The following is a 27,739-nucleotide window of genomic DNA, read 5'->3' as shown; positions in this document are numbered from 1 at the left end:
ATCCCCTCATAATATGGATTGACAGGTTCGCTTATAATATGGATTAAGAGGTTTACTTATAATATGGATTTGTTCTTGAATCATATTTTCCTTAGAGCTATTCTTTGTAAGTCTGTGGTACGTTGGCTTATTTTGTCGTTAAACTTCTCTCAATTTCCCCTTTCGCGACACCCACAGTCATTGCGTTCATCTCCTGTTTCATCCTTCGTTCCACCCTGCGTAGATGGTTTCCTTGCTTTTAGAGGATTTAAAGTTTACCTTAGCATTTGAACTCGACGTTCCCGAACGAACTGAACACCTTTAATGGCGAGCGGTAGTAATTGGAGGCGAAAACTCGACTCTACACGACCGTCCTAAATTACGCGTCAAACTAGCGTGATTTCCCTCAGGGCTCTCGACGTGTCCGATTTTTATCCTCCCGCGTTGACCTGGCACCATGCGGAGAGGAGCCGTTGAATTCCCATTCAAACATTCCAACGGCGCGGCGGTCGGTCTCCGAACGCGGAGCATGTACCTACGTATGCATGTACAAGCATCGCACCGATGCCTCTTGACGCCTCTGACTTATCCCTACTCCTTTCTCTCGCGCTGAATACGTCCCTCCGGGTCGCATAGGTCTTGTGGTGCCTTTGCTCTTCAACGTGCGTTTTCACAAGTGACACTGTCGCCAGATTGAAGTCGTCCCGCTCTAGACTAAAAGTGGACATGAAACCGGAAGAGGATTTTAAAAACTTTGGAAACATATAATTTAATTTTAAACTAAAAGAAACAGAATTCACGCGTAAAATATCTATGACTTCAGGATCGTGGATAAATTCAAATTTTGAAAAAATAGATATTTGCGAAGACAGTCAAGAATGGAGACAAAACAGTGTTCCAAACGTATGGAAGGGAATTAATATTGCGACGCATAAGTTATCATATAGCGAGAAAAAAATATTTGATAATTGATGTTCAATTTTTTCAAACGGATGTTTTCATATTTATAAATGCTGAAAATAAAAATCCTTAAATATGTCCTTGAAATCGTAAAGGGACCGGTGGTATTATTGCTGTTGAAGCCGTCAACTAAGTTTACGGGGAAATAATTCTAATGCTCAAAGCACTGTTTTTTATAATTCAAGAGAGCTGTTACTGTGCCTGAGGATTGGGATTTCGCAAAAAGTATATACATTAATAAAAATGGAAATGGAAGTGATGTTGAGACTTTCAGGTCAGTAAGCCTAAAATGCAAAATCACAGAACCAATAGGTCCTTTTCTCATCAGACAACCATTTACGGACGTTCATTGGAAAATATATTTAATGATTTCGTGACATATAATACAATTAGTTAGAGTAGTCCCCTTAGGTAATATGGAAGTTTTGGAACTCAGGCAGTTCTTTGCAGCCTTAATTGATAAAAACGAGAACGTTGACATGTTTATAATAGATTTTTGGTAAGCCTTCATTCGACCTGGTGCCTCTTGTCTATCAGAGAAAATGTATATGATGGGAATAAATAAGATAACTATAAAATAAAGTCAGGAATTTGTAAAAAGTAATTAAACGGGAGAGTGGAATGTTTTAATCAATCTTTGAAGAATAAGATTTAACTCCGCCGTCCTGCAGGGCATTGTCATGGGACACCTTTTTTTCTTCACGTAGGGAAATTAATTATCGCAGCTTATTAGACACAATTTTTGTCGAATGAGACTTCTCTACGGAACTTAAAAATAAAGTTGAAATCAGTCTATGCAGTAGCATAATGGCCGTCTTTAATGATTGTTTTTCAAAAAATAAAATGAAAATAACTAATCTGAAATCATTCTCGAATAAAAGAATTCAATGAACTGCCTCTCATGGGTATTAGCAATAAAATTCACAATAAAAGGGTTATTGGCGAACATTTTCTTTTTAATTGTTGTATTTCCCTTAATAATCCCATAATATTCAATACATTAATTAAAATCCTACCAAATTAAAAAAAGGAGAGTAGATATAATGGACAATTTTAGTTTATTATTGATGGTGGAAATAGGTATATCCAAAAGGAATGAAAGTTAATTTGTGAGGATTGAATATTGAAAGCAATTTGGGAGGGAATACAAAGCTAAAGTTATAAATAATGTGTGAAAAACGCATTTAATGTGATGAGATGTCTGAAAGAAGGATGTTAGGACTAGCTAGCGTAAAATACGGCGATCGGCCCAGGTATAGAATACTCTTCCAGCGTATGGAATAGACTTTACATAACAGCTTGAAATAGTCCAACGGAACGTAGCGTGGTGAATGTTGAGAAGATTTGGAATTCCTGATAGCGTCTCAGAAATTCTAAGAAGATTAGGTTGGCAATCGCTAGAGTGTAGGAAGAAAATAAACGTACTTTCACCGAACATACACTGATAATCCGGATGGTAGGCATCTATTGCAAATAGTATAAGATAAGTTTCATTGGAAAAAAAACAATAGAGATGAGAAGAAATCAGTTATCCAAAGGAGAAACGGAAGGAAATTTTGCTTAATTAACTTTAACAATTAAATTGATCTCTGGATTACATGACGACTCAGAGATTGCAACTCTGATGTTCCTTCCCCGACCATCAATTTTCCCCAAAACCACGCACAAATTGGTGAGAAAAATTGTAAATTTCTGGACATAAAGGTACCTAAACGTTTTGGAGCGAGTTGCTAGTGACAAAGTCGAACCCTTTCGGCTCCTCAGGAACTGTACAATTACAAAATTATTCTCGTTATGCCATATTATAAAAATGGATCTTCTAATATGAACGTCGATCAAGAAATATTTTGATAAAAATTATCTTTTATTCCTACGTGAACGTAGCGTAACATTATTTCGGAGATATACTTTAACGATCAAAATAAACTCTTTCTCTTGGTATAAAGTAGATTACGAAAAGGAAGTTGTGAAAACGAGATATCAAAAAACTCTTTTATAAGTATTTACGGGATGCAAGTCTTGGCGGATATTAATACCAGGCTCATATGCAGTAGTTTCGGAATGCGAGCAAAACCGATAAAAGCTGTCGGAGGGCCGCATTATATTGGGAATCCCCACCCTTCCCCTCACACCTCACCCTTCCGCCCCTCACGATGCTGCTTCTAGTCATCCATAGATCGTCATTCTCGGAAAGAAAACTACCCATGCTCAAAATCCCCCCTTTCCCCACCGCTTCTCGATTCGACCGCTCGGTCCCCGAAGGCCTCCTCCGCCTTGCCTCCGTCCATCCCTCCCTCACGACGGCTGCCGTCGCCGCTGCTTTGCGTCGCAGCAGCCAGGGCGGACGGACATTAGCAGCGACCGAATCCAATTACCCCCCCCCACCGTCCCTACTCCCCGTCGTAATCGGGATGCATAGGCGTCCTGCGCTCGTGAGCGGGAGGTTGGGATGCGTGCGGTAGGAGCACGCGTGCGTGCGGGAACACGCTCGATGCCAAACGGCCAACTCTTGCCGCCACCATTTTAGGCTATTAATTCACGAGCGCAATAGAACGGCACGAGAGACGTGAGCATAAAAAGTCACCCCTGTCATTCTTTCTCCACATTTCGACCGTGTTTTCTTTTCCTCTCCCTTCCCCTTGGAAATCCCCTACCCTCCCCCTCTTCCCCCCGTCTCTAGTTGTTGAGCCTCAAGAATGAGGAAAATTTCCCTCCACATCATGGATGGGTCCAGATGTAAAGGTACATAAATAAGGAATTATCATAAAAGCTGTGGCATCGTCGGAGAACAATAATGTGGAAACCCAACTGAAAGGCCCCAGTTTCTTTTATTCGAATCTTTATTCTCCACCACCAAAAGAGCAAGATCCGCTCCCGAGTTTCCCCGGCCAGAAGGCGCGTGGGTGCTCAAATATTTTTTTCGTCAGGGGAGTAGCGACTAGGGAAAAGTTCCCTGCTTTGTGCGATATCTCCACCGGGATGGGTAGGTATCCATAATGCTCTTCTCTTATTATTTGATCACCGCGCGAACATGTTTACGTGCTTATCGCATCGTGCGCACCCGTCTTGCCGAGTGGCGTGTCTCGTTCCTTGATGTAATAGACGGTACTTCAAATTAAGGGAGCAAATTGTGTTTATCGCGTGTTGGGCCATAAACACTTTCCCGTCAGATACAGGAAGCGCGATTGCCAATGAGATGTGTAGGCCGATGTAATTATTAAATCCTGTTTATTTGCATTCGTAATTAGCTAGATAAGAAGAAAGTGTACGTTTGCTTGTCGAACTAGGTTGATAGAGTTGATTCTCACAATCAAGTAACTATGCCTCCATTCACCTAGCTTCTGTCGTTAATACATACTTACACTTTTCCTTTGTGTGTATCAACGGAAGTAATACCCCTGTATACAATTGAGTTGCTCGAAACAATCCATAAAAAATAAGTTCCTGTAAAAAATAATTTTAGCCCTACAATGGTGCTCATTAGCGAAAGAAAATATTTTCATCCCATGTATGCCTGCCTGCCTCTATGAATCTCTTGCAAATTATAAATATTGTACAGTTTTTGTTTTTTAAGGGCAGCATCATTAAGCTGGCACATTGTATGCACGCTTTATCACTTTTTAGGGCTATTTGTTTCAAGTGATTTCCATGCCAACAAAAGCTCATTCTTTACAAAAACGACTAAAAATTTCCGGCCATCTATTACGTAATTGAATAAATCCCAGCGCGGTGAGTGAAGAAGCCTATATTGGTTATGTAAACCAATGTATGATAAGCCCTAATGAAATTAACTTACTGTTCGGGAGTCATTACGCGCTTATATCGAAACTTTAAATAAATTCCAAGCCTCAAGCCTTCAGATGATATTCTCGTTTCTCGGGATGAGGTGAGAAGATTTGCGTTAATCTTTTAATAATCCCGCCCTCCCTCCATCCCGCCCTCCCCTTTCCTGTCGTCAGTGGATGATTCAATCCCTCTCGACGCATCATTTTCGTCCAATTCCGCAGGAGCGCTCTCCACGCTTCTCTCAACCCCCCCCCCCTTTCCCTCACCCTGTCGACCCTCCTCCCTCTCCCCCCGCCGACGGGTGTTGTGTTCTGTCGGCCGAGTCGTGCCCGCCTCGCCGTGTGCACTACCGCCCACTCCACCTCCCTTCCGCAGTCCCCCCTCTCAACCCGTTCCCCGTGCACCCTGCACACACACAAACACGTAATCCCTTCGATGACGAAGAGATGGAGGCCCCAATAAGTCACGCATTCCGCCCTTGCGACCCAATCCCCACTCATGTCCCTCTTCATAAAATCGGACACAGGAGAGAGAGAGCAGAGAGACACACACACAGAAAGATTTTTATTCCCTAAACCGCACACACGTGAAAAGTTTCTATCCTAGATCCTTCCCTATTTATTTTCCTGGCACTTTTATATTGTCAATTTATAATACTTACGCCTGTAAATTATTATTGCAATATGACACTTTAATATCGCTTTTGTTTTATTCTGCATATGGTGATATCTCTTCTGGATGAACAATTACAAGTTCCTGGGTGGAAAAGGGGATAAAATCCTCATATCAAGCTCCAGTTAATTGCGTCTAGAGTCGTGAATCTATTCGCGCTTACGCATCTTTGTGCCATTTTCAAATACTTACCATAGAGTGAATAGAAACATGGCAACGATCCATTGGTAAAGAGTAATGTTTAGCATGGACAGTATTATTTCGTGTAGTTTCGCGGCCTACATTTATATATGCAGAGTATCCTTTAATAATTGGGTGGGAAGCCTTTTGTGTCGTTGTAAGAAGGGACCACTAGGTCTCAATTTCGCCCAAATAAAGACCTCTTATCTATCTGTATACGTATAGCGATTGAGCGCTTCAGCATTCTTCATCACTTTTCAAATTTCGGTGAATTATCACTTAAAAGTCTTTTCACTCCAGATGTCCTAATGCCCTTCGACAATAATAGCCCTTTCTATCTTATCCGCACATATTAAAATCCTGCTCTGTGATGCTGCTATTTCACTTGCATGCGGAAACGTTTTAGCAAAATCGGTCTAAGGGTGGCCTCAATAAGGTCTTCAGTAGGGATTGACCCCAGAGAACTCCACCCACGTTTTTAGAAAATATTTTGATATTGACGTTATATCTGAGCCACAGTGTTTGCCATTTATTATTTTCAAATTAAACACGAAAAGTATTATTGTAGTTCGGTAGTTTTGCTCTTAGTTTATTGATAATGAAATTATCAGTAAAGCCAACATTATGACATCGCTCACAGCTTCCATTTGATTGACCCAAAAAGATCGTGTCTTTTCAGAAAATGGCTCTATACATGTACTTTTCCCCTCTCCTAGGCTTAGGATCGACTCTTATCACCGAGCGAATTCGTTTTCGCGGCAATATTTTTCAGCGCCATCATACCAAGTTTCCTATTCACCACTACACCAATTTTCCTAGATCATTACAGTCAGCGCGATCCGCAACCGATATCCCTCCTTGTGTCGCAACCCATCTCGCGTCCCGCTTCCCATTACGCTCCCAGGGCCGGGAAACTGAATTTACTTCCTACAACGACGTAATTCCCGACCGTTGGTCCCGTACAACCGCTGCCACATGCCGTTACGCTCCCGGAGAAGTTTGCAGTCTGCAGGCGCGGTGGGTACGTACGTACGGCGAGCTCTCTTTTCCTCTCCCTCGCTTCGGCCTCGTTCGGTGGCGGGTCCGTGATAAAACGTGGACCACGGCGGCGATGGGGGGTAGGAATATGCGGGGAAGGGTGGATGAACTGTGGGAAGCATCCACCGCTTCGGCCAGACACCGTATCGCTCGTTTCTTGCCGAAATTGAATAAAAGCCCGCTCTGGGATTTGAAGCCGGAACCTCCTCCTCCTAAACCTGTCCCCTTTCCATTCCCGTCTCTCCCTCACACGCAATCCGAAAACACTCCGGTCCCTTATCCCGGTTCGCGGGGCTTCGGGAGGGGATCAGGTGGCCAGGCGGGGAGTGAGTGAGAGGGAGGATACTGGAAGCTTTGTGTGTGTGTGTGTGTGTAGGAGTACGTTGGAGAGGCATAATGGCCCAGCAATTAGGAGTCGAAAGTGGTGGCCATAGTGCATACGCGGGTTGGTGGTCTCGTAATGGGTGTGTGTGGATGAGGGGCTGGGAGAATGGTTTCGATGGATGAAGGGAGAGAGAGATGGGATGTGGATAGGAGATTGGGAAGGGGAGTGGGATGGGCGGGAAGAAGGAGGGAATGATCGGGAATCGGAGATATAGCTGTTGGGTAGAGACGGCACTTGAAAGAGAGGGACACCAAAACAATACGCACTTATGCGCTCTTATGGACTACAAATTCTTCTGCAGTATTTAATGTACCGTTCCGGTAATATCATTAAGGTGCTTTTTGAATGTTTTTTTTAAATAAAATGTCAAAAATGTTTTTGAAATCCTTCTGCTTCCATTTCGAGAGAAAAGTGGAAGAAAAAAGCTAAAACTCTATCCATAACTGTTTTGCTTTCTGAAAATTCTAGAAGCTGATCACTCGTTTATTATAGTCGCCTTCATTCGGTAAATTCAAAGAAGATTTTCAATTATAGGTCCGCGACCACGACAACCGGCCAGGAACGTGACGGTAACATTTCGCCCCTTTCCCGAAACTTTCGCTTTCACCTCTGTCTGTTATAAATATGGAATGACTTTAATATTTTGCCCCCGAATGGCACATACGTAACCTTGGGGCAAGGAGCATTCGATGAGAATGGTTGTTTTCATTCTTTTAGACTCCAATATTTCTTAGGTGTTGACACTATTTCTCATCGATAATAATAAGTACGAATGCTCAGTAATATTATTTGTATTCACCCAATGCTTAATGCCTTATTTCAACTTAAATAATAAATAATGAAACTGGATCTGAATTAGTGGAAAAAAATCCAAATTCTTCATTAATGTCCAGGGAATAGTCCAATTATGATTCCTGGTCTGGCCAGACACCTGGACAAGCACTCAAATGTAGTTGTATCCACTCAACATTTTATCTCTCCAGAATTATGACGCGGTTTGGAGGGCACCGCGAGTCTAGGCTGGAAAAGGAAGAGGGACAGAGAGATGATCAAGTGAGGAATAGAACAAAGAAACGCGCTTGGGGGAGGCCGGAGAAGGAATTGGATGGAGTGAGAGAACGAGAGATTGGTAGAGGTTAATGTTTGTCGGACGACCATCTGAGTGAAAATAGATTGCCGTGATTGGTTTGCGCGGTGTTAGCCAGAGCTTTAAATGGACTGGCGGATTGGTATCGATGTCTCGCGAACCCGAACAAAGATGATGACGTCAAGAGGCTGGCATTTTTTTACGATGAACACGAGGGGAATGGATACGGTTTGAGTGTGGGGGGTTACAAATACTGGAACGAATCCAGTCGCGGAAGGAAAATTGATGGAAGGAAGGGGGTGATAGGATGGAGGAAGCTTGGTGCTCAGCTCATATCCGCATTAGATAAGGGAATTCCTCGGTATGGGCGCCCTTTTGAAGCCGTCGCTTTCGGCTGTGTTGGAACAAGGCAACCTTCCTTGTTCGGAAGCCATCGCATATTTTCCGTATAGAATTCTTAATGCACGTCGAACGACTCTCGGGGGTCCCTATTTGTTTCTGACGACGACTTTTCCCTTTCTTCGTCCGTGCGTCTGGGATTCGTTAAATGATAATCGAAACAATGCACGATATTGCGTTGTCTTTCTTTTGTTTTCTCGTCATGTCAGAATGGGTGGTTCGTTACGATGAGATTTCATTCTCATTTTTTGATCAGTCCCGACCATTTTCCAGCTATAATTAAACCACGGGAACTCGTATTATGCGGAAAAAATCAAAAAGACCCATATTAATACGCAAGAAAATAGTGTATTCCGTGCTATCATCCGAGGCCTATTTAATTGTGTCGCATTCAGTCTGGATTCCGGTTTTTTATGTGCAGAGGTAGAATGGGCCAAGAGCGAAGAAGAGGAATCGATTTTACCCGCTCGGTCGCCAGCGTCGCATGTTTAGTCGCTCAAGATCTATCGATCGTTTATATGAAGCATCATAATTTTTTGCAAATGGTACCTAACCGATCTTTTTTACGTGTGAAATCTAAAAATCCTCAAACTTGAGAATAATCTCAGTAAGAACAAAAGAAATCACGTCTGCGTTTTTAGATTCGTTGACATCTACTCTACGATCCGACACCGGGTCCTCCAGTAGGGTGTGGTAGGACTCCATCCTTTATTATGTAAATCCAGATGATTGTGGTGCGTTTGTAAATGTTGGATTGCAATTACGGTGATCGGTATTGAACCACTTCGTTTGGTTTTGAACGTGAACGGCGCGAGAGAGATCAAAGAGCATTTTTAATCAGTCCGTTTTTGGAGACTATATATTTTATCTCGGAGGACCGAACCGCCGATATAATGTGGGGATTGGGTGGCAATAATTCCTCGACCCCGTCGCGGCCCACAGTTAATTGTTTCGGATCCGAGACGAAATGGCATCGAAACACCGCCGAATGAATAGTTTCGTTAACCCTCAACTTCGGCGTGTGCTTTGGGTTTTCAAACGAGCGGTTAAAAATTCGTGCACGCCAGTTGTTGGGTCGCCGCTCGGCGACGGCTCACTCTGCTTTTGGATTCGGAACGTTCGGACCGGCAGTCCGAGCGAGCGCAATGGCGGCGACGGTGGACACACATGTTGCCGGTGAGCCCCACTCGAGTATTTCCATTACGGTTTCCCCATCCTGCATTCCCTCATCGCCTGTCTCGCTCGTTGGAGGGTGGGAGATGAAATATTTTCTCCCTCGATCCCGAAACAGTATCCACCGGCAAGAACAAAAAAAAATGAAAAAAAGGGAACATTACAGTACCGTTCGAAACGACGGTTTTCAATTTTTTTCCCCGCCCCAGGGATAGAGGAGATGGATGCACGCGAGACTAGTCGAAAATCGATGGGGCGGGCCATTAGCGTGCGTGTTTTTGCTGCACCCGTGTGCTTCGGAATGATCGTGTATACTTGCCATCTCTTGCGTGGAAGGAGATGGCCTATGGGCCTTTATACCCAATAGATACTCAACTCATTGTTTGTAATCAATAATGAAATCGAAAACCGTAAACGGAATAGTGTAATGTGTAGAATTTAATTCAATTCTGGTGTTCGAATCGGCTTTTCCGCGCTGAAATTCTAAATTAAGAAGATATTCATTCTCCTTCGATAGCCACTCAAAAACCAGGGAAATGATACCGATTTGGAAAGCATTTGAGACCGTTTGAATATTACTCATTATTTGGACAGCCGAAATTTTTGTCATCCACATTATATCCTCCTTCAGTCCTTATGTACTTTCTGCCTGCCTTCATACCGTCTCTTCTCTTCCCACCTCTTTGCCGCTCACATAACTTTCTCCATCACGCTCTTCACCATCCCATTCCCTCTCAATATCTCCTTCATCTCTTTCTCTGCCTTCTTCGAATTCCTTCCAACAACTTTCTCTCCTCCTCCACCATTTTCAATGCACCTTCTTCCGTTTTCCAACTCCTTCCAACTTATTATTTTCTCCACCTTTCTCCATACGCATATCTCATAAGCGTCAGATTTACACGCATCTCCCGACCTCCAGAGGCCGGGTTCCGGTACCACTTGGTGTCTCATTCTGTGGAAAAATCACACGAGGAATGCGAGCTTTGCAGAGACGCCTGCTTAAGAATGCCGCCGCGTAAAACAAAGATTTCCAAAATTCGATCCCGAGTTTGTTTCCACTGTCTTCTGGCGACGTTTTCACTGCTACCAGTTGCGGAAACCGAGATAATGTGAGGAAGTCTGGGGAAGTGGGCATGGTGGGTGCGGGGCTCTGGCGATGGGGAGGGTGTTCGCTCGTGTCTTGTGAGTGCGTGGGTGGCCCAGAGGATGGGGAGACGCCTGGGATTAGTGAGAGGGAGAGAGGAGGCGGGGGTGGTGTAGAAGGGAGGCGTAGGGTGTCGCTATGGGAAGGGGAGGAGGGGATGCTGGCAGAAAGAACCAAAGGGTGGGGGGAGGAGGATGGTTGGAAATGTGTTGGATCCCCTATGACGTCATGCATCGTCAGGAGAAGGGGGACAATCAATCCTCTCCCCTCATCTCCTCTGCTCACCCCCCCCCCCCAAGCTTCCTACCCGTCTTCCATCCCGTTCCCACCCGCTATTCCCCCTCTTAAGGCGCCTCCCAGCAGCAGCACCCTCTCGTCCCTCCCTCCCAATCACCCTCACGTACGCCACTCTCCCCCCTCACCTCCCCTATCTCCCACCCGCCTTCAGTTCTCCCGCCGCCTAATTTGGCCAGCATGGGCAACGTTTCCATAGTAATGGCAGGTAATTGACGGAAGGGGTGGTGGACGAGAGCGGGGAGGGGGCGGTTAGAGTATTTAGTCTCATGGAGGGACGGGGGAAGTCATGGCTTGACAGTCGCCGGGGTTTTCTTTGTCTCTATCACTCTGTTTTTATCCCTTTATCTCCAAAGGTTATTTTTTGTTGAGGGTTTTGGGAAGGGGTTTCGAGCCACTCCGTGATTCCCAAGGGGTGGTCTCTGAGCGTGGGGGCACTTTTGCTCGGCTTTTGTTGGTGGGTCCTGAAACCCGGCCCGGACTCCCGGTCCCCAGGCTCCGACTCGAGTCAGGAAGGAAGTTTTTCGAAATATTTCCCGAAATTGAAAGCTCATTGGGCAATTATGTTTAGGCAGTTTTCCGCTCTCGATGTAATAACGGACGAATCGGGCACGTCCGGGGGGTTGCTTGGCTGCCTCGCCACCCAGTTGTCCGCTTAGGAAACGTTGCACAAATTATTCATCACGAAATGACCAAAATCTCAGATATCGTTCCTCCCTTCCTGGTGTTAGGCACTATTGCATCTTGATCTTGCTTGCATGCACTTTCTGCCTGGGTCGGTGTCGGTCGCCCGATTGTATGCGAGAGAATGGGAAGAGTTTCTAATTGTGCGTGATTGGAGTACAAACGTAGGAAGAGGCACTGTTAGGGGTTTGTTACATTTGATATGAAACTTCCTTGACCGCTTCAGTCTTTGTTTTCAAAGTTGTTTTGTCTTGTTCACCACAAGAAGGCTTGCAGAGTGGAGCTTATCATTATTTACTCTCATTTCGATGTTGCAATAATGGTTTGTGATGTTTATTGTTTGTCGTGTGTTAAAAAATGACCGCGAATAGTCACGTTTGCAAAACGTCTACATCTAAATCTACACAATACAACGCAAGCCGCCACAAGGACATATGGCGGGGAAGGTTTGGGAACCTGTCATACATGCAGAAATATTAGTTCATGTTCATACATATTAGCTCATATACAACTCTCGTGTACCTAAATGCCTATATACCACATGTAATAATTGTTGCACTTGACCAATTCATCGAATGCTTGAATTCAAGGTAATTTAATTTTTTTTATTACAAATTCTCGCCTCATACTCTGTGTGGTCTCTTGCCAAAGAAAAACAGTTCATGCCCTCCATTCTTTCTCCACCACATTTTCTCAAATATACGTTTGATGATTGCCAGCGAACGTCCTAAGGGTCCCTTCGCAAATAGTGCGTATGTGTTTTCCCTACGTAAGATCCGATGCGATGGTGACACCCAAGTATTTGACGTGGTTAGCGACGCTCGTCCGAACACCGCTGAATGTGTACGTGAATAAGGCCTGCTCGTGTGTTTTCTATTTTTTAAGAAATTCATAACCGTAAATTTTTAGTCTCAATTCCTGACCTGATTCTGTGCACCATGATTTCATGTTGTTTCAGTACAACATTTCCATAGTGAAGGGGAGAAGGAATTTATTTTTGTTATGGCTGCCACAAAGCAATTCACTTCCTTCTCTTCATGCTCAATGTATTAAATTCGACTCTTTTTTTTGCTTGAAGTGCGTAGGGTGGGCTATTCGGTTCGTGCGTTCTTCACACTCGGCCCACAGCCAGCTAGAAAATGGACGGAGACCGGTGAAAAAGAGTTCGCGTCAGGAGGGAGTAAATCAAAAATCATCACGGACCGACACGCGTAAGTTGGGGCCCGTGCCAATGACTTTACGGATGAAAACATTTTCCAGACTCGTGCAGACGCGAGGCAAATCATTTCATTTGATGATGCTCCATCGCGGTATGCCCTCAAGCTTAGGCTCGATAGTTGAACATCTAGTAGAGTCCAAAAGGCATTCCGACCCTGAACCCCCCCCCAAACACACACACACACACACTACGCGCAACCACGCGTGAGGATGGAGGGCGTGGAAGGGGAGAGGCATGAGCGAGAGGGGGGATACAGGTAATGGGGAAGGGTCGGGGGAGAATCCATAGGTGCCCAGGGGGTTTGGATTTAAAGGGACCGTGGGACCGGGAAGGGGGGAGCTTGGAGTGAGATAAAGCGGGGAGTGCGCGATAGGGAGGAGAAGGGCTCAGGAAGGGAGGGGAAGAGGAGGAGGCAGGGCCGTTATAGGGAGGAGGTGGATGTTTCAGAGGGGGTGCAAGGGTTTTGTGGGGGGGGGGACGAGGGAGAGAGTTTTGGATTCCTCGCCCCAGAGCTCCAATTAATACAGTTTTCCACGTGATCGTGGACCTCCCGCTCTCATATCCACCCAACCCCCTCCCCTGCCCCCTCTCCCAATGCTATTTGTTCCGCGCTCCCGGGAAAAAAATTCGGGCTTCAATTAGCGCGGACTTGGGGCATGCGGATGGATTTTAGTTAGGAGCGCCGGGGGAACGTGATAGAGAGGGGGGAAGGGAATCCTTTCGGAGGGCCGTTAGGGGATGGTGTAAGGGGGCGGGATAGAGCTAACGGGGTCGGAAGGGATGACTAGTCACCCGGCTCCCTCACCTCACGCGACACGCCCTGGGCTACCCTATTCAATATCGGGCCCTTTAAAATGGAAATTTTGGATAATAAACCTTTATCAAATCCTCGTAGATTGCCTTAGATATGAGTATTCACGGGTTTGTATTGCGTCGGACTATTCGGTTTCTGCGGCCTGGAGGATGCCTGGTGACGGTGGAGCATTTTCCTGATTCGTCATTCATCTACATCTACATCAATACCCTGCCAGCCACCAAAAAGGTGTGTGGCAGGGGGTGCAGCACCAGGAGGAAAGGGTAAGGGATGAGGGGGTTAGGGTTTTTCAAATGGATGGGGAAAGGTAAGGGGAACCTGCAAAAAAAAAAAAAAAAATATATATATATATATATATATATATATATATATATATATATATATATATATATATATAATCGTATAACCCTGCGCAGTCGCTACCTTGTAGGTTAATACTTATTATGTCGAGCCGGCTCCTGGGGGATTTCGATTACAAGAATTCTGGTCTTTTATTATCATTCGTTCACCATTGGACCTAAAAACCACATGTATATTACATTGTTTGTAAACTCATGACAGAAGATAACAGTTATTTATTTGAGCAGGCAGAAAAATTATTATCCTTTCATTTTGTTACGCATGATCGATTTTTGATGCCACGTACATTGGTGGCATATTATTAGCAGAAATATTTATATTACCCGAAACGTGTGGCTGCTTGGTTATGATTTTAATCGGACTCTTGTGGAAAGGGAGCGTGCATCGCCGACTAACCGATGGAATTAATCATTTCTTTCTGCTAATTATCATTTTTCCATTCACTTCAGGCAGGCGGGAAATGATTTTCTTAATTCAGTTCAAATTGACTCCCGTTTAAAACAGTCTCTGTTTTACCGGTACCGTAAGCGCTGTAAAAAGTGTACGGGTGACGAAGTTTCTAAAATAGTGACAAGATTATTCTCGGCACTTGATGAAGTTTTTCGTCAAACACGTTGAATTAGATCAATTTTAGCGATAATTTTCGAACCGAACCGCAATTCAATTATCGGGCGAAATATTTTTCACCGATGAATTTTCCCTTTCGGTGGGTGGACGGTCCATTTATGGTAGGGGGCGAGATTTAATTTTCCCTCATTGATTTTTTGACGAGCCTGTTGGAATCTTGCTACCGCGTTTCCCTCTCGTAACGACTCCACCGCTTCGTAACTCCGGTTGAGAGAGCCAAGAGGACGGGGGGTAGTGGAGGTCCGTTGGGAGGGACATGAGGATGGGGGATGGTCGGTCCTAATTGTGGGAGGATGATGTTCGCACTCACCCATCTCTTCCCCTCCAACCCCGCACTCCGACAACCCATGCAATCCAATATGATGCATTGTTTATATTGCTCCGTATTACTTTTTCAAATGTGCAGATTGGCCCAAAAGATTGGACGCTGGACGATTGGACTCCGCATTATCGGAATGACATTTTATCTCGCATCTGAGCGAGTTTTCCGGGTCAACATTGATTTCCTTTTCCTTTATTTCACTTCAATAATTATATTAATTCTACTTTTCTCTTCTCCTTCCCCCTCCTCTCTCCCTCATCCTGTGGTGTAGGGGATGTCGTGCGCCGCGAGAGGACGGCACACGTGCCAAACATAGCCGAACGCGTACACTCTCATGATCGCGACGACAAATGACGCGCGCCATGGCGATTTGATCGTGGATTCTTCCATCCCCATGTCACACCCCCGTCCCTGCTCTCGTTCTCCCCATTCGCCCCGCCTCCCCCCCTTCCGCCCTCTGGTTACCTCGCGGACTCGGCAGTAATCAGACTGCCGTGTTTGCCGACGGATTGCGTGGTCGGGTTGGGTAAACTCGCGACAGGGGACGCGAGACTTCCCGCACGTAAAATAAACCCTTGCCGCACGCCGCGGGCACCTCACGGAACGGACGGTGGGGATGCTGCCCCGCGTGACTATAGAGAAGTGGAAGGGGTTGTCATTTGTGACTGCATTATCAAGATATAAAATGAAGGAGGAACCCTCTCGTGTATCTCTCTCCCTCTCTCTGGCGTTTGTGTGCGCTCGGTTGGGAGCGTGTTGATGTCTGCGTCGCCTTTGCAAATGAGGTCCCACTCGTCACTGTCACCTTGCAATTCGAATATCATACGGATCAAAAAGCCCTTAGACCTTCCGTAACCTTGCCTTCGAACTCAAGTCATAAGTTTCGGCACGCACTTGAATAGCTTCAACGCGGACCCAAGGTGGATTTGTAGGAAAATATGAGGATTCGGTGCTTGCATATGTAATAACTACAATGATATTTTTGTTTTGGAAAAGCTTTAATTGGATAATCAATTCATTTAAATAAATTGAAGCGTTGTATGTCAACGTAGTTTTCAGAATTAATGCCTTAATTTTGAATCCTACTTGTGACGTGAATGTCTTTTCTTAGAATCGTATCGATCGAGTCTAGGAGACAGAGAAATCAGTACATTCTCGGACGTCGGAGAAGCTTAAAATCCAATCAGTACGTATTATCTATGATTCCTTTAATTTAATATTGAGTAGCTAATGAGTATATTTCCTTCTGAGAGCTGATTGACCCTATTGTGAGGCTTTTGGTTTTTCAGTGACCGATATGTTCTTTCATTTAATCAATTAAAACCCTCACAGAGTTATACTGACTATCATCGAGTTTCCACGTCAATTGGACAGCATTGGAAATGCAGAGATAGAAAGAGTGGATAAGAACGGCAGCGTAAGAACTGTTTTTGTCATAACCACTGACTAGAATTGGGCAAATTAAAGGCTTTTGGTGTGTTTGAGAAAGATTTAGTAAGAAAATGAGAATAAGACGTTAAAGAGGCACCAAGATGTAATTTCACTCCTGCGCCCTATTTGAGAATAAATGGATGGCATTAGTGTAGCGAAAAAAGGAGAATATTGATTGGTATTTAAGGTTGTACAAAAGAAGGGAAGTTATATTATCATCCAGAGCATATGGGAATTTTGGATTATTTTCAAGCTTCTCTTTTATGCCATATGCTTCATAAGTTATTAAAAATGGCTTCCGACGTTATAAAGCCCGGTAATAAAATTTAATGAAAGGTAAAAAGGTGATTTCGTTTTAATGGCATTTTAATCGTGGTTTCATTTCTAACTTTAAAGTAGTTAAAGATCAGACGTGCTAACTTATCACCTATGAATTTAAGCGGCAAAAAATGTAAATTCAAGAATGATTGGCGTTTGAATAACAGTGTTTAGGGTAGGAGTTATCGCCAAAACTCAAGAGAGGTTCGTGAACAAGTATTTTCTCCATGCGCGCTGGCTAAAAGCAGTGATTTCAACACGGTTATCTGAAACACTATGCGTGAGTCGTCGTGACTTCATTAATTTGGATACGAATTAGCCTTTCAGTTGGCGGATCGAGTGACTCACGAGATGTTCTCAAGTTCAGGCTACCCTTATCACGTTAATTAATGGCTGGATACGATGCCTTTGAATCGGCTTGCCGGCCATGCCATTACTTTTCCCGGAGGAAACGTTAGCGGAAGCGCGACGTTCTCGTGAAAACAACAAAAATCTCCCCCTCTCGAAATGACAGGTTTTCGGGGGCAATTTTCATCCGTCCGAACGAGGCGGTCGTGTCGAAAAGTAGAGAAGAGCTCACGTTTTGGTGCGGCAGGCCCCGTTCCGCTTGCCGCGCCACCTTCTCACGCACAGCGGCCGCTGCCGGTCGTTGGTCGGAAGCGGGGTGGCGTACTAAAAAGCCAAGCCATCCCCTGTAGCACCCCCTCCCCGCGATGAACCCCAAATGCGTACGGGGCGCGGCTCGTGGGGCCGAAGATGGAGTAGACTCGTCGTGCCATAAACCAGAGCGCCCCTCACCCATGAATGCAAATACATTATCCTCTCGCGGTCGCATCTTACTTCAGTGGTTCTTAACCCGTTCGTTTTGCATGTTAGGTGTGGGGCTGGGTGCGCAGGGAATGCTGTGAAGGCGTTGGAGCTTGAAGTTTCTCTCAACTTTAAGTTGTATCGAGAAATATTCCCTGCAAAAGGAGACCAGTTTTTTAATAGCGGATCACGCAACACCAAGGGAAATATTTTTCAAAACTGTAGATGTCTTAATTATGTCTTGACCGGTTTATTCTTATTTTCTTCGGGAAAGGGGGTATGTAGATCATTCTCAAGGTAGACAAGGAGGCAAAAACGATAGGAACCTTACGCTATTTGTTAGCCTTTATGGCGTGGAAGTAAGGTGCTTGTTAGGGCGCCATTCATCAAAGCAAAATTATTAAGATTAAAGAGCCTTTTTTATATTCTTGAATTGACCAATTTACTGGCATCGCTTCGCATTTGTTTGAGAAAATTCGGACATATCCATGCCATTTATTCTTTCAGTGTTTCTCATCTATTCACTGTTTGTGCGTACTCCACCGTTTGTTCAGTGTTTCATACGGTGTTCCCTAATCCTTTCTTTCCCATCCACCACTCCCTCTGCCAACGCCTGCCCGTTTTTTCCGACCATTTTACTTTCCCCACTCTGTATCCACTATCACATTTCAAAATCCTGGAGACTTGTTTTGTTTTTTTCTGTTTTCCAATGGTCCACGTTTTCGATCAATACAGTGACACGCTCCACGCGAGGGTTTTGATGCTATCATTCCTCATATTCAAGCTGTGTCTACCGGCGCAGAGGTTTTATCTCCAGCGTTTACTACCTCTTGAGCTGTCCCATTCCATGTCTTTGCTCTTTATTCATCCCACGTAATCGTTCTACCAAGGTAGGTGACGAAATGCATTTGTCCTAGTTTCTCTCTACCGAGAGGGACGATACGGCCGCCTCCGTTTTTTTCCCGGACGACAATTGCCTTTTATATTTTTCGGTGTTAACTTTGGCCTCGTGCGTGCTGTGTGCGAATAGTGAATATATATATATATGTATATATATATATATATATGTATATATATATATATATATATATATATATATATATACACACACACACACATTACACACACACGTATTTCAACACACTTTTAACAGTCCATACCCTGCGTGCCCCGTGCAAGTGGGGCAAAGCGCTTTGGCTGTACGCCCGCACGCGGCCCCGTGACTCCACGCACCGGTATAAACAGCGATTATCATCGCGGCGTCGCTTTACGGCTCCCGCAGAGGAGGATGATCGCGTATTTGCATTCACGCCGGAGCTCCCCCGCATTAAAGTGAGCGAGAGATACCGTCATTCGTCAGCGGCAGTGGCTCGGCGCGGCATGGGTTTCTCCGGGCAGGTAGGGAAGCCGTGGCGGAGGGGAGGCGTACATACGCATGCCTTGGCGGAGGATGAAGCCGGGGCCTTATTGCCGAGGTGGGCGGGTTATTACGACCACTTCGGTTAGCGCGGATGCGAGGGAGCGCGCGCGGCGAGGCAGAAGGCTTCCTCGGGCACACGCGATTCTCATTCCCGTCCTCACGTCCCCCCCGCCCTCTCTCTCGTCCCGTCGCTATCAACCACCCCTCATCTTTCCTCTCCCTTTCCCCCCTAGCCCCGTCTCCTTTCCAACCTCCCCCCGCGGAATCAACGACCCACCCATCCAACGACCCCCCCCCCCCCGACTTCGCTTCACTTTGTACCCCCACTCGCACTCCTAACACGCCCACGCGAAACGCCCCCTTCCCCTGACGTCTCCTCTCCTCCCCCGCTGCAAAGGGCTACGTGTCGATGAATGCGTTGCCAAGGGGGTGCATTCCACGCCCATGGAGTCTGAACGGCTCTCTCTCGTTCTCTTTCTCTCCTGCCTTTCTCCCCCTCCCTTTCTCCGCTTCCGTCTCCTCCCCCCTTATAATTTCTTTGAACTCGCATTATTTTTTCACGTAAATGGGTGCATGTAGATGTATCGCATGAATATTTGCATTTTCGGGAATACCCAGTACCGTTCATTTACATCGAAATGGTTCCCGGTCACCGCTCAGGAGTGTGGCGTTGGGTGGCACCAATCCAGGCATTCAGCATCAAAATTAATAGTTGATAAAATGCTAATTATAAAAATAATGTTTAAATAATGGAAATAATTGTCGGAACAGCTTACATGCCCTTCGCTATTCAGCCTTGAAATACTTCTGTAGTAGGAGAGACAAGGTTCCGTTAAGAAGAATGATAAAATAAGGGTTCGCAAAAATAATGGCCACTCGCTAGGCTACTTAGCATTTAAAAAAATGTTATTTTCGCGCTGTCGTCTGCAGTTGCTCTGATCTCTTATCGTTCGCGGGAAAAATGGCGTGTTAAATCTTTCGGTTTTACTCTTGATCCGTCTAATCTTATTTGCATGATCTCTCCAATCGTTGTACGACCGTATTCTATTTGGAAACATAAATCGTTTGCGTGCTCTCTCTGTTCTCATAAACGCCTAATCTCTCTCTGTAATAGGTATATGTATAAATAACTTTACCACCTACGGTTAACCGATCTTTTGCTACATTTCCCGACTTTTCACATCCATTTCTTGTAAGTAAGTTAACCTCTAGTTGGCTTATTTGGATTACTAGTTAGGGATGCATTTCTTAGGTTTTCTTTCTTGTGCTAAACGTTTCAATGTTAACTCCTATTGTTTTCTCTTTCATTATACATTTACTGCGTGCTTACCTTAAGTTCTGTAATGTGTCAACTCTATTGGGTGAGGATGAATTACTCTTATTCCCATCTGCTATTTTTTTCCATATGGTCAGTTAATAGTGTAGACTTGGTTCTCCGTCGCTCAAAGAATAGAGCAAATAAATTTATGTATTATCCATCTACTATCCTTCCAAGTTACTCTGCTCTGCTTTTGATAGGGTGGTATTATGATCCAAACTATCACTTTTGTGACGAAAAACTTATGAAGTTTGGTCCATTTTTAAAAACAAATTTTGCGTGTTTAACATGATGACATATTCGTCCGCGAAATTTGTCATCGTAAACATGAGAAGTCTTTTTGATGAGAGTGACCATATCATTAATTTTAAATCAAGAATAACAATAATTATTAATCATGTTCGACAATGTGTGGTTGAAAAAGTTTCATTTCCTCGTAATTTGCCCCGTATGCGTGAAATGCATCGCGGTGATTTTTTAAAACTTGTGCGATCTGGAGGCAATAGAAACATTAAACAATACAAATAAAACGATTCCCGACTAATCAATAGAAGTTGTCAATTACGTCCGCGTTCAATGAAACTTGAAGTATCGCTTGCCTGTTTTTCGTCCTATTTTCGCCGGCAACGTTTCATATACCTCCTTTTATTCAAATTTTCCCTCTATTCTTCCTTCACACCACTCATTACCTGTGTCGGCACCACCCTATGCCTCCGTCTTCCTAATCTAGTTCTAGTATGCTTTGCATCCTTTCTATTCTCTTCCGGACACAATTCAGGAGGGATTATCGATTCAGCCTGGATTTGGCTATAACTTTTGCTTCCTTATCACGAATTGTTTTAGAGAGTTGCGAGAGATTCCTCGCGTCTTTTTCTGCATGCATGGAAACGAAGGAAATGACTAGCAGTGAAAATTTCGGACGTCTAGTTGACCAAGAACAGTTTTCGCTTGAAAGCGCCCTTGGAGAGATCATCGGGGAGGATTTCATGACAGAAGCCTTGTATCGTTCCGACAATCAGTGTCAATTAACCCTGTTACCTACCATGTGCCTACTTGGCGTGTAATTGTAACATCTGTGCTCCGGGTTCTGCTGGATATTGTCTCTAGCAGACGCGGGCACGAGGAATTCGTCAACCGTCCAGTGCAAACGGTACGAGTCGGGCATCAGAAAGCCAAATCTCCCCTTTGAAGTTCTTCGGGAATAAGAAAAAAATTAATACCCCTACAATTCCTATCCCCTCCCACATCCCAATAGAAACGACAACGCCTCACACCCATCAATCACCCCATTTTCTTCTTTCCCCACCTTCTCATGCGCCTCCTGCCGCTATCTCCCGCTACCCTCTCCCTCTCACCCTGTCCCTTCCCCTTTCGAGAGTAATGAGAAAAGGACTGGCATGAGGGGGGGAACGGAAAAGGGTGGGGGGTGCTTGGAGGGAGAAGATTCAGCCTTAGAGGTCTCCAGGGTCCACACTCTACGTTCGCCCCTGGTCCCCCGACCCCTCGCCCTCCTGGAACGGGCGCAATTAGGTCGCGATTTATGAGTTCGGAGGATGATTGTGTGTCTGGCGCACCTCTATGCAGTGTCGGCTGTGGGTACGGGGGGGAGGGTGTGGCACACGTTCCGTGAGGTCCGGGTGTAGAGGGGTACTTTGGGAGCGGGAGGGAGAGAGAAGGGAGGGTCGATTCCGGTTTTACGGGGGAGGAGGGAAGAGATCAAATTGGGATGGAGAGGGTGTGAGAACAATATGAATCCGAAATTGCCGCCAGAGTGTTTGCGCCTCCATCCGCTCCCCCTTGCGCTCTTTTGCCATCTTATTTCTTCCTTTTCCTCCCCACCATTCCTCCTCTCTCTTCCCAGCGGACCTCCCCCTCCCACCACCTTCGAATCTACCCTCCATACTTCTCGTTTCTCGCCGCTGCATCTCATAAGAGCTTCTACTTTTTCGGTCCTTGTTTTATTTTCAACCAACCCTGATAGGTACCCAGTGAGGCCACCCCTTCTCGAATATATTCTCTAAAGCAATTATGCGCCTCATAGTTTTGTTTCGCTTTCGGAGAGAATAATCGTTATGAGAGATAACTGCAATATACGAGGGTCATCCGGAAGGTAGTACCCGTTCGTGCCGCATGAAGTGCTGACGACGCGAGTAGCCGCTGGACGAGGTCAGATAGCTTCAGTGGCTTGTCTGCCTTCTCTGAGCCAAGTTGCGTGACGCTAGCATTGCCTGTGTTGTTTCTGTGATTGTTTACAATGTTTAAAAAAATTGAGAACGCCGCCAGTTGTGAAGTGAGGGCAGTGATTAAATTCCTCAATGCAAGAAACGTTCGCCCATGTGATATTCATCGCCAATTAAAGGAGGTGTATGGAGACAATGTAATGGACGAGTCGTCTGTTCGGCGGTGGTGTCGCAACTTCAACATGGGGAGGGGGAACACACACGACGATGAGCGTTCGGGGAGACCGTCTGTCATTACAGACCAACTGGTGAGCTCAGTTGACGAATTCGTGAGGAACGATCGGCGCGTCACAATTGATGACATCTGTGAGCATTTTCCCAATGTTTCTCGAACAATTGTTCATGAAATTGTTAAACACCATCTGCATTATGCAAAAATTTGTGCAAGATGGGTCCCTCGCGTATCTCAATGAGCTGGCGGCGAAGGACTATGCAGCAGGAATACAGAAACTTGTCACACGTTATGACAAATGCCTTAATTTGCTTGGAGATTATGTTGAGAAGTAGTTTAAAGTATCCTCTTTCAAATAAAATTTTTTATGTTTGTTAATATTTACTTTTGTGTCTTTATTTCACGAACGGGTACTACTTTCCGGATGACCCTCGTAGATGACGGAGTGTGTTGGAAAAGGGGAACGACAATCGAAATTGCTTCGCCATTTCTTCGGTAAATACGTAGCCACGTTCTGCCGACGTTTGTGTGTGTGTCTTTTCCCATAATTATTCCCTCCTTGCGAAAACATTACTCTTCCAGTATAGAAATTTATTGTGTGAAAAAGGAAAATCCAAGCTGTAGAACCAACTCCCAAATTAAATATTTTAATTTTGGAGTTATATGTTTAAGCATGAGATGTGATTTTCCTCGGATTGTTAAAAAAAGAAGGCTACAATGAATGCGAAGCACATGCATAATACGCAGGATTGCGCGAACTCAATTTATCCTCCTTGTCTCCCCGTAAAATTCGACCTCTTTATCCTTCCTTGTCAAGGGTTAAAATATTAGAATGGTTCTTATAATTTCAATTTTGCCCAATTTAATTAAGCCATTTTTTCTGTCCTTTTCTCAATGATCTCCTCTCTTTCCCTCCCACCGCCCTTTTCTCGTTTTCTCTTAACTTTACCCTCCCCATTTCCCACCTTATCCTTCATTCCCACCGCATTCATAACTCTCCGAAACACTCCTTTTTTATATTTTCCGTTGTCATAATACATTCCAATGAGCTCCTTCACTGTTCATTTTAGCGCTGCAATTCTCTCGTATGAAACGGTGTACGTTTTTCTGCTGCCAAATTACCTTCTTTGAATTATTATTTTGAGAAAAAATATACTTTTATTACCCCCCTTCTCGACTTTCCGATCTGGCGTGATATAATTAGCGCTGATTAACGCTCTACTCCCGCTAGTTTCTCTTTTTCAGGGATCTCCTCCCGAGCATAATAAAGTATTCATCTCTTCTCATCCATTGCTCCGTGCATCTCACCGCTCTTTGCTCTTTCCCTGTTCTCTTCCTCTCCCCCCCCCCCCGGCCACGCCTGAGCCACCCGTTCCCTTCTCTTCCCGGACTCGAAGCTCTACCTCACTCTCGGTGGGGACTCGCCAACTCCACGCCGTTTTACGATCCCTACCCTCCTCCCATCTCCTCCGCCCGTCCCCCAAAAACCTCGACATGCAACTCCCGTCGACAAGCGCCCGACGCCATTGCCAGACGATCCCATGGGATTCGATCCCGAGCGCTCCCTCATTGTGGTCCTCTTCAAAATATTCTCTACCTCCCCCCCATTCCTTCCTCGGCTCCTTTTTCTATTTTCTCTCTCTCCTTTATCTCCCGGGTGTGTGCTGTATTTGGCGTCGTCCTTGCAATGGTTTGAGGAGCCTACGTCGTCGATTGTGCTTGCGTAGTGTGCTGGGATGATGCGTCTTGGTAACAAGGTGTCAATACCTATGTCGTTATGCACAGTGACACGCCCCCGTTCCTCTTTTATCTAAAAATATTCTTCGGTATAATGCTGCTACGCCATGTCGTTGCATCTAGGGTTTCGTGTCGACTTAGCGAGATTATCGCCATCTCAGCGAGACTGATCGACATCAAGCACGTTTGGAAAATTGTGACCGATGTTGTGTCTTATGGGTACCAATAGAGAGTCTTTATCACGACCCAAAGAAAGGGAATCCTTGTGACTATACATCGTCGTCTTATATGGTTCAATTCAACCGGTCGGTGTGGGAAATATAGATGTCCTAGGAATATCGTGAAAATGCTTTATGAACGGCAATGTGGCTGATATTGAACTCAAGTTTTTTCACCGAACCTTGGCACCGCTAAAACATTCTGAATATCTCATTATTGTAAAATAAAACGGATTCACTCCAAACATTTTGCTTACGCTCATGTGTTATTCATTTTTCGGCTATGACGTGATCCATGCTCATATTCATCCCCAAAAATAAAAATGAGGTAGAGAGGGTGATTGTAATATCTTGGAATCAAAAATAAATTATATTTTGACTCATGTCGTGGATGATTAATTGCATAGAAAATTTTCTACCTGTGTCGCCTTTCTTTCTCATAATGTGGGAAGCAGCCGATAATATTTTCTTCGCCACTTTTTTGAAGTGACCATGAATGTTTCACTTGGCACAGAAGTACGTTCGTATTTACGATAGCCACTAGTTCAGGCGCATTTGCCTCGTGAATTTTTTTTTTCGGTTTCATCTGCGAGTTTCCTCGCTTCTCGCGATCAAAATGTTCAGGGAGACACCAGTTGAGTTTCATGGAATTCGCGGCCATAACGCACGCCTTGTATATATACCTATGAGCGCCCGCGAAAATAAAGAGGCTTATTTTACGAGGGCTACGCTGTTACTGAATTGTATGCCAATGATACCAGTCGACCTACCCGATTAACGTTCGACCGTATCCGAATAGTGCGTTTTCTTCGATGATCTGTATCATGCCCAAGGTAAATGGAGAGTTCTCTCTCCTCTGCTACTCTCCTCTTTTTGCTCCGTCCCCGAAAAACTCTGCATACCGGGCACGATTATCAATTTAGTGCGGCGGGCGTAAAATTTACGAGAGAGAGAGGGAGATAGAGAGACCAAGCGTGGGACCTTAAAAAATCTTTTTCCCCTCTCCATCCCTTTTATTTTTACTTTTCCTCGTTTTTTCATCCCATTGAAGTTCAAATGTCGCCGTGCTTCAGGCAGGGGAACAGAACGCCCGTATCCTACCGCCGTGCTTCACCGTACTTGTCCTAACGGGCCCCATTCGCGCTTATCTTCTGGATTCTTTTATGCGGAATGATGAAAGTGCACACTACTAAACCTTTATATCTCTCCTCGAGGCGTTCGCTTTGGACGTAAAAATAAGTTCCCGCGGGGAATGCCCGGGACAGGTTAGTTCTCGTCTCGTATTTTTCCTCCGCCCCAACCCACGCTCCACCCACGCTCTGACATTCTTTTTTTTCGAAAAAAATAGAATTAAGAAGGCGCACCTCCTCCCGTATCTCTCTCTCTACCGAGTTTAAAATTAAAGGAATCGGCAAAAGCAACAAGAAAGGGGACGGCGTTTTTCAAAACCGTAATTGCGCCATTTTTTTATAATGTCAGTCCCCACAACGATGGCAGATATTTTGGCCGCAGCAATGGCCGAAATTTTTGGTGGGGAGGCATTTTCGATGGGTAGGTCTTGATATTTTTTTTATTCCTGGCCCCCTCACCGCTCTCCCCACCTTCCCCCCCCGACCAACCCCCACCCTCCCCCTCACTCATCCCCACACACGGGGGTAACCCCGCCATTCCGGTAGTTGCCCTTCCGGTCTCTTCCTCCTCCTTCCATTCCCAGCCAACACTCCTTCACTTCCGCCCGCCCCCCACCTCTTCCCCTTTTCCACTCCTCCCCAATTGTGATGACTTCAGCAGTGCCACGTCCTCTCCTCCCTCCATCCCCCAAACTCTCCTCGCCGGCTCCCTCGGCTCTGCCCATTCCGGAATTCCCAAAAAAAAATATTAACCTTCGGCATATTTCGGGGGCTTATGAACGCCTGGACACGGGGCGTGTATGTTTGTGTGTGGTCGGTGGGGGTGGATTAGTGGTAGTGTGGGAAGGGGTGGTGGAGTCATTCTTCCCCCCACTCCTCTTTAGTGTCGCTAGAGGATGGTTACGTGCGCGCCGGTATTCGCCGTTACCTGTCCGAGTCGGCCGTACTATCTTCATCCCAAGTGCGTCTATTACGGCCCTCGTTCTCTTCCCACCCATCTCCCCGCCATTCCTCGATCCCTTTCCCGGCCGAAAATTCAGTCGCCATCGTTTCAAATTTTTTCGCGCTCCCGGGAAACAAAAAAATGTCCGACGTCGCCCTGTGAAGTTTGGTGAACTTCACTCCCTCCCCCCCCCCTCCTCTCTCCCTCGGCAGCCCCCTCCCTCTCTCTCCCCCTCTCTCCGACTTCTCGCTTGTAATGACCTCGTGTTACGGAGGTTTTTTCCCCAGTTTTACAGCGGGACTGCCCCTGCGTCTCTGTCTCCCTCCTACCACTCCTCCACTTCCCTACTCCACCTCCTCACGACCGCCGCAGGAATGAACGGCGCGCCTAAAACAGCGAGGGGCATTTAAGTCGGATCGGTGGAGAGTGAGAGAGAGATTGTGTTTGTGTGGGTGGGTGGGTGGGGAGAGGGAGGCGAAATAGAGGTTTGGGCTATTATTTTTGAAAGTTTTCGGTCGTGTGGAAGACAATGGTCGCGGGCGCGATGCTTTTTCCCCGTGATGAATGCTCTTTCGAATGTTTCGAATGGCGGGAGGCCGTTAAAATTTAAATACTTGTGGTAGCATTAACCCCTTCAAATTTCAAGATAGTTCGGGAGGATAATTTAAATGAGGGGGACAGGATTGGTGCAATTTCGTTGGACATGCCACCATAAAAATTCATGCCGGGTTTCACAAACATATTTATGCTTCGACAAAATCTTTCCTGGCGGCTTTTTCGCGCGTAGGAAAACTGCCCCTCCTGCGAAACTGGTGTTACAATTATCCCGGAGGAAAAGTAATGCAGTATGTAAACACTAAGCATATTAAAAAACTAAGCTTC

At 45.4% G+C, this 27,739-nt stretch overlaps 1 protein-coding gene across 4 annotated transcripts in view; it reads left to right on the top strand.

Annotated features, from left to right (window-relative positions):
- Ten-m (teneurin transmembrane protein Ten-m) overlaps window positions 1-27,739 on the top strand; it is a 301,736-nt gene that overhangs the window by 159,055 nt on the left and 114,942 nt on the right. The window lies entirely within an intron of this gene.

Source organism: Hetaerina americana, unplaced genomic scaffold, assembly GCF_022747635.1.
Source record: "Hetaerina americana unplaced genomic scaffold, ioHetAmer1.1.p SCAF_8, whole genome shotgun sequence".
In the NCBI taxonomy this organism is placed as follows: domain Eukaryota; kingdom Metazoa; phylum Arthropoda; class Insecta; order Odonata; family Calopterygidae; genus Hetaerina; species Hetaerina americana.
Note: the sequence above shows the minus strand (reverse complement) of the source record. Positions and strands in the feature narration are given on the sequence as shown.